We start from the raw sequence: 8290 nt of genomic DNA on the forward strand, positions 1-8290 counted from the left end.
ATAATTCCCATATATATGTGTCGCCCGATTTGCACTTATAAGGTTGTAATAAACACAATTTGTGACCGATCTGCACAAAATTTGGTACGGATTCTTTTGTTACTGATCTTAACATATCAGCGAGATTTCATCAAAATCCGTTCAGATTTGGATTTGGATTTTTCAAACGATCTGTTTAAAAGTCGGTTAAGATTTAGATATAGCTCTCATATACATATATATTCATATATTGCCCGAATTTATGATTGTAGGGTAGATGTAGGGTATTATATAGTCGGCTCCGCCCGACTTTTGGCTTTCCTGACTGGTTATGACTTGTTTTATTTCTTTACGTCGCTATTGACCGGCTAAACATTCGCATGCTTCCAACGCAATAGAAAACACGCGTAATGTAAGCAAGTTTGAAAAGATTGCATAATGAATGAGCGAGCATTGAAGAACACTTACTTGGGAGGGGTGCATATCTGGGGCTTAGATCTTTGCCGCAGAGATTGCATTATTTTAAGAATGTTCCACATTTTTTGGCATTATTGGTCGGTGTTGTTATTATCGAAACTTATTGTGAAATTTTGTAAATATGTTACATATTGGATCAATTTAGTTAAGCAAGCCATGATCATATTTTCAAAAAGCCAACTTTTGTAGGTCTTTGAGCATTATCGGGTAATAAATATAATACGTTAAATGTTTGGATTACAAATCGGCCTTTTGTTGGCCAAAACAGTCTCTCCTTTTTGTACATTATCTGTGGTAAGACTCAGCTATTGACAATAACAGGTAATAATAACTAATGCTGAAAATTACAGAAGAATTTTAACCTGGTGCAATTAACAATCAATCCCAAATACAACGACATAATATTTTGGCCCATTAAATGATAACATATTCAAATGAATCCATTTTAATTCAAACTCAAATCACGACAAGCCGTCTTCATTCGTATCATATTCAGTGTCCGAAATAAATGAATCCACTTGATATTTAATCAATGAGTTCAATAATCAATCAGAGTAATCAATGTGTTCTATAAAATTTTTACACAACACAACAATGAATCTGCAACATTATGAATTGGTATGTTATTTTCCAACGCGTAGCTCACTAATAAGGTTGTCTCTCGTAAATAGCTGATATCAGCTAAATGGAGGTTTTCAAAAAAAAAAAAAAAACTCATAAAATTCAGACAAATTCATGAAATCTTTATTTGAATTGATACGGTCCATATATTGGGTTGCCCAGAAAGTAATTGCGGATTTTTTAAAAGAAAGTAAATGCATTTTTAATAAAACTTAGAATGAACTTTAATCAAATATACCTTTTTTACACTTTTTTTCTAAAGCAAGGTAAAAGTAACAGTTGATAACTGACAGAAGAAAGAATGCAATTACAGAGTCACAAGCTGTGAAAAAATTTGTCAACGCCGACTATATGAAAAATCCGCAATTACTTTTTGGGCAACCCAATAATTTAATGTTTGAAAATTATTTTATGCATCTCAAATGGTCCATCCACTTAGTCCAATTGCGACATACTCTTTCCAACATTGAAGCGGGCTTGACATGAGCATTAACATAACCCCACAAAAAATAGTCTAAAGGCGTTAAATCGCACGATCTAGGTGGCCAGTTGAACGGTGCCGAACGTGAAATAAAATGCTCACAGAACTCGCCTCTCAATAAGTCCTTTCTTTCGTGTGCTGTGTGGCATGTGGCACCGTCTTGTCATGCAAGTCAAGCTCTTGCAGTTTGGGCAAGAAAAGTTGGATATCATCTCACGGAACATTACGGTTTGCATTATCTTTGAAGAAGTACGGTCCAATGATGCCACCAGCCCATAAACCGCACCAAACTATTACTTTCTTTGGATCATTGGTAGATCTTGCAATGCTTCTGACTGATCTTCACTCCAAAGTCGACCATTCTGCTTACTTGCGTACCCATAGAGCCAAAAATAAGCTTCGCCGCTGGACACAATGAACGCGCGATGAACTTTCTTAACAGAGCACACATTTTGATAATAAAATTCAATAATTTGCAAGCGTTGTTCGTTTGTAAGACGATTCATGATTATATTATAGACCAAACTGAAGATGCCCAGCAACGGAAAGAGGTGTGCAGCAGGCTTTTAAGAATGCCTGTAAAGAAGTTTGGAGGCATTCCAAAGACATACGCGCTCACTTTCAAATTTACACGGCCTGTCATTAGCGAAGGGGTCATCACTTCTGACTTCTACTATTAGCACTTATATAAGCCTTGTTGAAAGAGTGCGTAAATAATGTTTTTTAAAATACCGCTGAAAACAGGCCTCTTTTACTTCATTTTTATAATGTCTTAAATTGCAAAAAAAAAATTAGTTTTTTTTTGCATTTAATAATAGTTGTTTTTTATTAAACTCTTATTGTTTTACCACTTTTCCATGCGTATTAGCGCTACATTTATCTTTTGCCGCTTGTGTAGTTTGAACATATGATCTCGCGTTTGCTAGTCAGATGTGCCATGAACTCAGCCTACCAATTGTTTATAATGTGCGCGGCTAAAGGTAAAGAAAAACAAGTAAGAGCGTGCTAAGTTCGGCCGGGCCGAATCTTATATACGCTCCACCATGGATCGCATTTGTCGTGTACTTTGCGGGGTATCTCTTTTAAGGCGAAAAAAGAATGATTAATAAGAACTGTTATGCTATTGGATCTATATCAAGTTATAGTCCGATTCGGACCATAAATTAATTGAAGTTCATTGTGTAATATTTCAGTCCATTCGGTTTATATGACAGCTATACCAAAACATGGTCCGATTTGGCCAATTTACAATCCCCACCGACCTACCCTAATAAAAAGTATTTGTGCACAATTTCAAGCTCATAGCTTCGAATATTTCTAGGTGTTACATTCTGAAATATGGTCCGATTTGGACCAAATTCGACACCGATATTGAGTGGTCTATTAAGCACAAGTCATTGTTCAAATTTGTTGAATAAAATATTGCCCTTATATGCTAATCTGTGCCAAGAAGAAGTATGTCGAAGAGCCTATTACAACTCACTGTCCCAAATTTTGGCGACATCGGACAATAAATGCGCCTTTTATGGGCGCAAGACCTTAAATCGAGAGATCGGTCTATATGGCAGCTATATCCAAATATGGACCGATCTGGACCAAATTGAAGAAAAATGTCGAAGGACCTAACGCAACTCACAGTCCAAAATTTCGGCGATATGGGCCCAAAACCTTAAATCGAGAGATCGGTCGGTATGGCAGTTATATATTGAAATCTTGACCGATCTGGACCAAATTGAAAAAAGATGTCGAGTGGCTTAACACAACTCACTTTCCCGAATTTCAGCAAAATCGGATAATATGTGGCTTTTATGGGCCTAATACCCTATATCGGCGGATCGGTCTATATGGCAGCTATATCCAAATCTGGACCGATGTGAGCCAAATTGAAGGAAGATGTCGAGTGCCCTTACACAACTCACTGTCCCAAATTTCAACGAAATCGGATAATAAATGTGGCTTTTATATGCCTAAGACCCTTAATCGGCGGATCGGTATATATGAGGGCTATATCAAGATATAGTCCGATATAGCCCATCTTTGAACTTAACCTGTTTATGAACAAAACATGAATCTGTGCAAAGTTTCAGCTCAATATCTCTATTTTTAAAGACTAAAGCGTGATTTCAACAGACAGACGGTCGATGTGTTGAAAACGGAATGACAAAATGAATATACTCCCGTCCTTCGGTGGTGTGTATAAAAAGTTCAAAATTTCAAAAAAATCCTTTCGATTTTTTTTTTAATTTTGTCTTTAGAAAAATAATTTAGAGGGCTCCAAGCAAGGGCAATATTTTTGCTTTACAGAATTTTTTACTGAAATTTTGTGTCTAGAAAAAATTTTATCAAAATTTTGTCTTTAGAAATAACATCATTGAAATTTTGTATTTAGATAAAATTTAATTTCATTCCGTGTTCAGATAAAATATATTTAAATTTTGTATATAGAAAACCTTTATTATTGTGTCGTCTTTAAAAAGATTTCATTATAATTTTGTCTTAAAAAAAGGAGTCCTCCCTAAGCTCCTATATAAACCGATCTCCCGATTTATCTTCTTAAGCCAATATTGGGGACAATTCTTATCCCCTTTGGCTGAAGTTTCGCACAATAACTTCTATTATGATCTCCAACATCCAAACCAAATACGATCCGAATCGGCCCATAACCTGGGCCGAATTTAGCACAATTGTTATACTTACCACCATAGGGTGGGGGCATACTAATCGAGTCATTCCGTCTGTAACACCTCGAAATATTCGTCTAAAACCCCATAAAGTATATATATTCTGGGTCGTCTCGACATTCTGAGTCGGTATAGCCATGTCCGTCTGTCAAAATCGAGATAGCGGTCGAACGTGTAAAGATAACCACTTGAAATTTTGCACAGATACTAAATACTGATGTAAGTCGCTGGGAATTTCACTGGGCCATATCCGTTCAGATTTGAATATAGCTACTATGTAAACCCTACTAGCCGCAATTTTTGTCCGATTTGGCTGCAATTTTGCATCAAGTCTTCCACATAAACACATCTGCCGATTTGACTTCTTGAGTCCTCAAAAGCCGCAATTTTTGTCCGAGTTGTTTCAAAATTTTGCATGTTGTGCATGTCCAACAACAGTACGGTCCAAATCGGTTTATGACCTGATATAGCTCCCATAAAAACCGGTCTCTCGATTCTCCTTGTTCGGTTCTTAAAAGCTTTAATTTCTGCTGGTTTGACAGAAGTTTGGGATGTAGAATAAAACTATGCCCATCAACTGTATTTAGTTTGTAAAAGTTTTTACAGATTTCATGGTGGTGGGTTCCCAAGATTCGGCCCGACCGAACTTAGTACGCTTTTACTTTTTTATGACTTCTAACAGCCACGACAGAGAACATCAAAAAAATGTATCAGAGGTGGTTTACCCGTCTCAATGCTGTTGACATTTGTGAGGCACTGTAGTATTTGGTATGCCATATAAAAAATTCTCCACAAAGAGGCTTCGCACTACGTTTGGATTCGACTTTATAAAGGAGGTCCCTTATCATTGAGCTTAAACTTGAACCGGACAGCACTAATTGAAATGTTCCTTAGTGGAATGGTAATGGAAAAATTTGCCTTTGCAACAGCCATTTGAAGTCATTCAAAGAACTTATCCCATGCGATCGATGGTGGAGTGTATAAAAGATCCTGCCAGGCCGAACTTAACGCGCATTTACTTGTTTTATGTCGAATAATCAATCATTTGGTTGTCAGTGGGAGGTCTGCGATCCAAAAAAGTTTCGTTTTAAAAAAACAACTCTTTTTTATTGAAGCGTTTTAAAAACTGAGTATTGGCAAGATATGTAGTGTAGGTGATTGGAGGTATCAACTCAAAAAAGCAGTATTTCAAAAACCAACCTGTATACGATGTCACGGTTTGCTTTTATTTTGTTCCGCAGTTGATAATAACTGATTATTTTTTTATTTTAATGTATGTATATAATCTGTAAAAAAAATTCTTCATGCCTCACAGTGGGAAATTTGAACCTAAAAGTGTCGATTAAATCAACGGGCCTGCCGATCTTCGTGAAATTCGCAAGCATGACAAAAGGGTGTAAAAAAAGAAAATTTATATGTATGAAGCAAATCGGTTAAGATTTATATATGTATATCTGATAAGGGACGCAGCTAGGATTTATATTTGGAACTACTACCATATTAAAACTACTACAACCAGAAAAATTAGTCTGCTGATATCGCCGCCACCGTAGCGCAGAGGTTAGCTTGTCCGCCTATGACGCTGAACGCCAAGGTTCGAATCCTGGCGAGACGATCAGAAAAAATTTTCATTGGTGGTTTTCCCCTCATAATGCTGGCAACATTTGTGAGGTATTATGCCATGTAAAACTTCTCTCCAAAGAGGTGTAGCACTGCGGCACGCCGTTCGGACTCGGCTATAAAAGGGAGGCCCTTGCCCTTCTTAGGCAAAACAAGTAAAAAGGTTTTCGGCCGGGCCGAACTTTGGATACCCATCACCTCGGGTATATATGTAAACCACCTTTCATCAAAATCCGGTGAAAATTGCATACCTTATATCCCATAGCAGTTATATTGAAATATGATCCGATTTGGACCAAATGCTAATAAGTACAAGTAATTTTTTAATTGTGCATAACAAAATATTTGTCTTTTTAGTAGCTATATCAAAAATAAACCGATCTCAACCATATACAACATGGATATCGAAATAACTAACATGAGTCAATGTGTCAAAATTCAGTTAAATCGGATTATAAATGCGCCTTTTTTGGGGCTAAGACTTTAAATCGAGATCGACCAAGACTTTAAATCGGTCTATTAGGCAGCTATATGCAAATCTTGATCGATCCAAACCAAATTGCAGAAATATGTAGAGGGGCTTAACTTAACTCACTGTCCCAAATTTCGGCAACATCGGACAATAAATGCGCCTTTTATGGACCCAAAATATTAAATCGAGAGATCGGTCTATATGGCAGCTTTATCCAAATCTGGACCGATCTGAGTGAAACTGAAGAAGGATATCGAAGGGCCTAACACAGCTCACAGTCCCAAATTGTGACGACATCGGATAATAAATGCGCTTTTTATGGCCGGAGGTTGTCCAAGGGCCTAACACAACTTACTGTCCCAAATTTCAGCAAAATCGGATAATAAATGTGGCTTTAATGGGCCTAGGTCCCTAAATCGTAGGATCGGTCTATATGACAGCTATATCCAAATCTGGACCGATCTGGGCCAAATTGACGAAGGATGTCCAGGAGCCTAGTACAACTCACTGTCCCAAATTTCAGCAAAATCGGATAAAATATGTGGCTTTTATGGGCCTAAGACACTAAATCGGGGGATCGCTCTATATGGCAGCTATATCCAAATCTGAACCGATCTGGGCTAAATTGACGAAGAATGTCGAGGTGCCTAACACTACTCACTGGCCCAAATTGCAGCAAAATTGAATAATAAATGTGGCTTTTATGGGCGCAAGACCTCAAATCGAGAGATCGGTCTATATGGCAGCTATATCCAAATCTGGACCGATCTGGGCCACATTAACGAAGGATCTCGAAGGGCCTAACACAACTTTCTTTCCCAAATTTCAGCAAAATCAGATAATAAATGTGGCTTTTATTAGCCTAAGACCCTAAATCACCGGATCGGTCAATAAGGGGGCTATATCAAGATATAGTCCGATATAGCCCATCTTCGAACTTAACTGCTTATGGACAAAAAAAGAATCTGTGCAAAGTTTCAGCTCAATATCTCTATTTTGAAGAATGTAGCGTGACTTCAAGAGACAGACGGACGGACATTTCTAGATCGTCTTAGATTTTTACGCTGATCAAGAATATATATATTTTATAGGGTCGGAAATGGATATTTCGATGTGTTACAAACGGAATGACAAAATGAATATACCCCTTATCCTTCGGTGGTGGGTATAAAAAGGATAAAAGAAAAGATTTACTATGCTATTAGAGCGACATCAAGATATGGCTCCGTTCGGACCAAAATTAAATTATATGTTGGAGACCTGTGTAAAATGTTAGCCAATTCGAATAAGAATTGTGCAATTTGGGGACTCAAGAAGTAAAATAGAGAGATCGATGTATATGGGAGCTGTATCGGGCTATAGACCGATTCAGACCATAATAAACACGTATGTTGATGGTCATGAGAGGATCCGTCGTACAAAATTTCAGGCAGATCGGATAATAATTGCGACCTCTCGAAGATCAATAAGTCAAGATTCCATTTCGGTTTATATGGCAGCTATATCAGGTTATGGATCAATTTGAACCATTTTTGGCACAGTTATTAGAAGTCTTAACCAAACACGTCGTGCAAATCGGATAGGAATTGCGCCCTATAGAAGCTCAAAAAGTCAAGACCCCAGATCGGTTTATATGACACCTATATCCGGTTATTGACCGAATTAAACCATAGTTGGCACAGTTGTTGGATATCATAACAAAATACTTCGTGTAAAATTTCATTCCAAACGGATAAGAAGTGCGCCCTCTAGTGGCTCAAGAAGTCAAGATTCAGGATTGGTTTATATGGCAGCTATATCTGGTTAGTGACCGATTTAAACCTAACGTAGCACAGTTGTTGGAAGTCATAGCGAAACACGTCGTGTAAAATTTCATTCCAAACGGATAAGAATTGCGCCCGCTAGAGGCTCAAGAAGTCAAGACCCAAGATAGGTTTATATGGCAGCTATATCCAAACA

This window comes from Stomoxys calcitrans, chromosome 5, assembly GCF_963082655.1.
Source record: "Stomoxys calcitrans chromosome 5, idStoCalc2.1, whole genome shotgun sequence".
In the NCBI taxonomy this organism is placed as follows: domain Eukaryota; kingdom Metazoa; phylum Arthropoda; class Insecta; order Diptera; family Muscidae; genus Stomoxys; species Stomoxys calcitrans.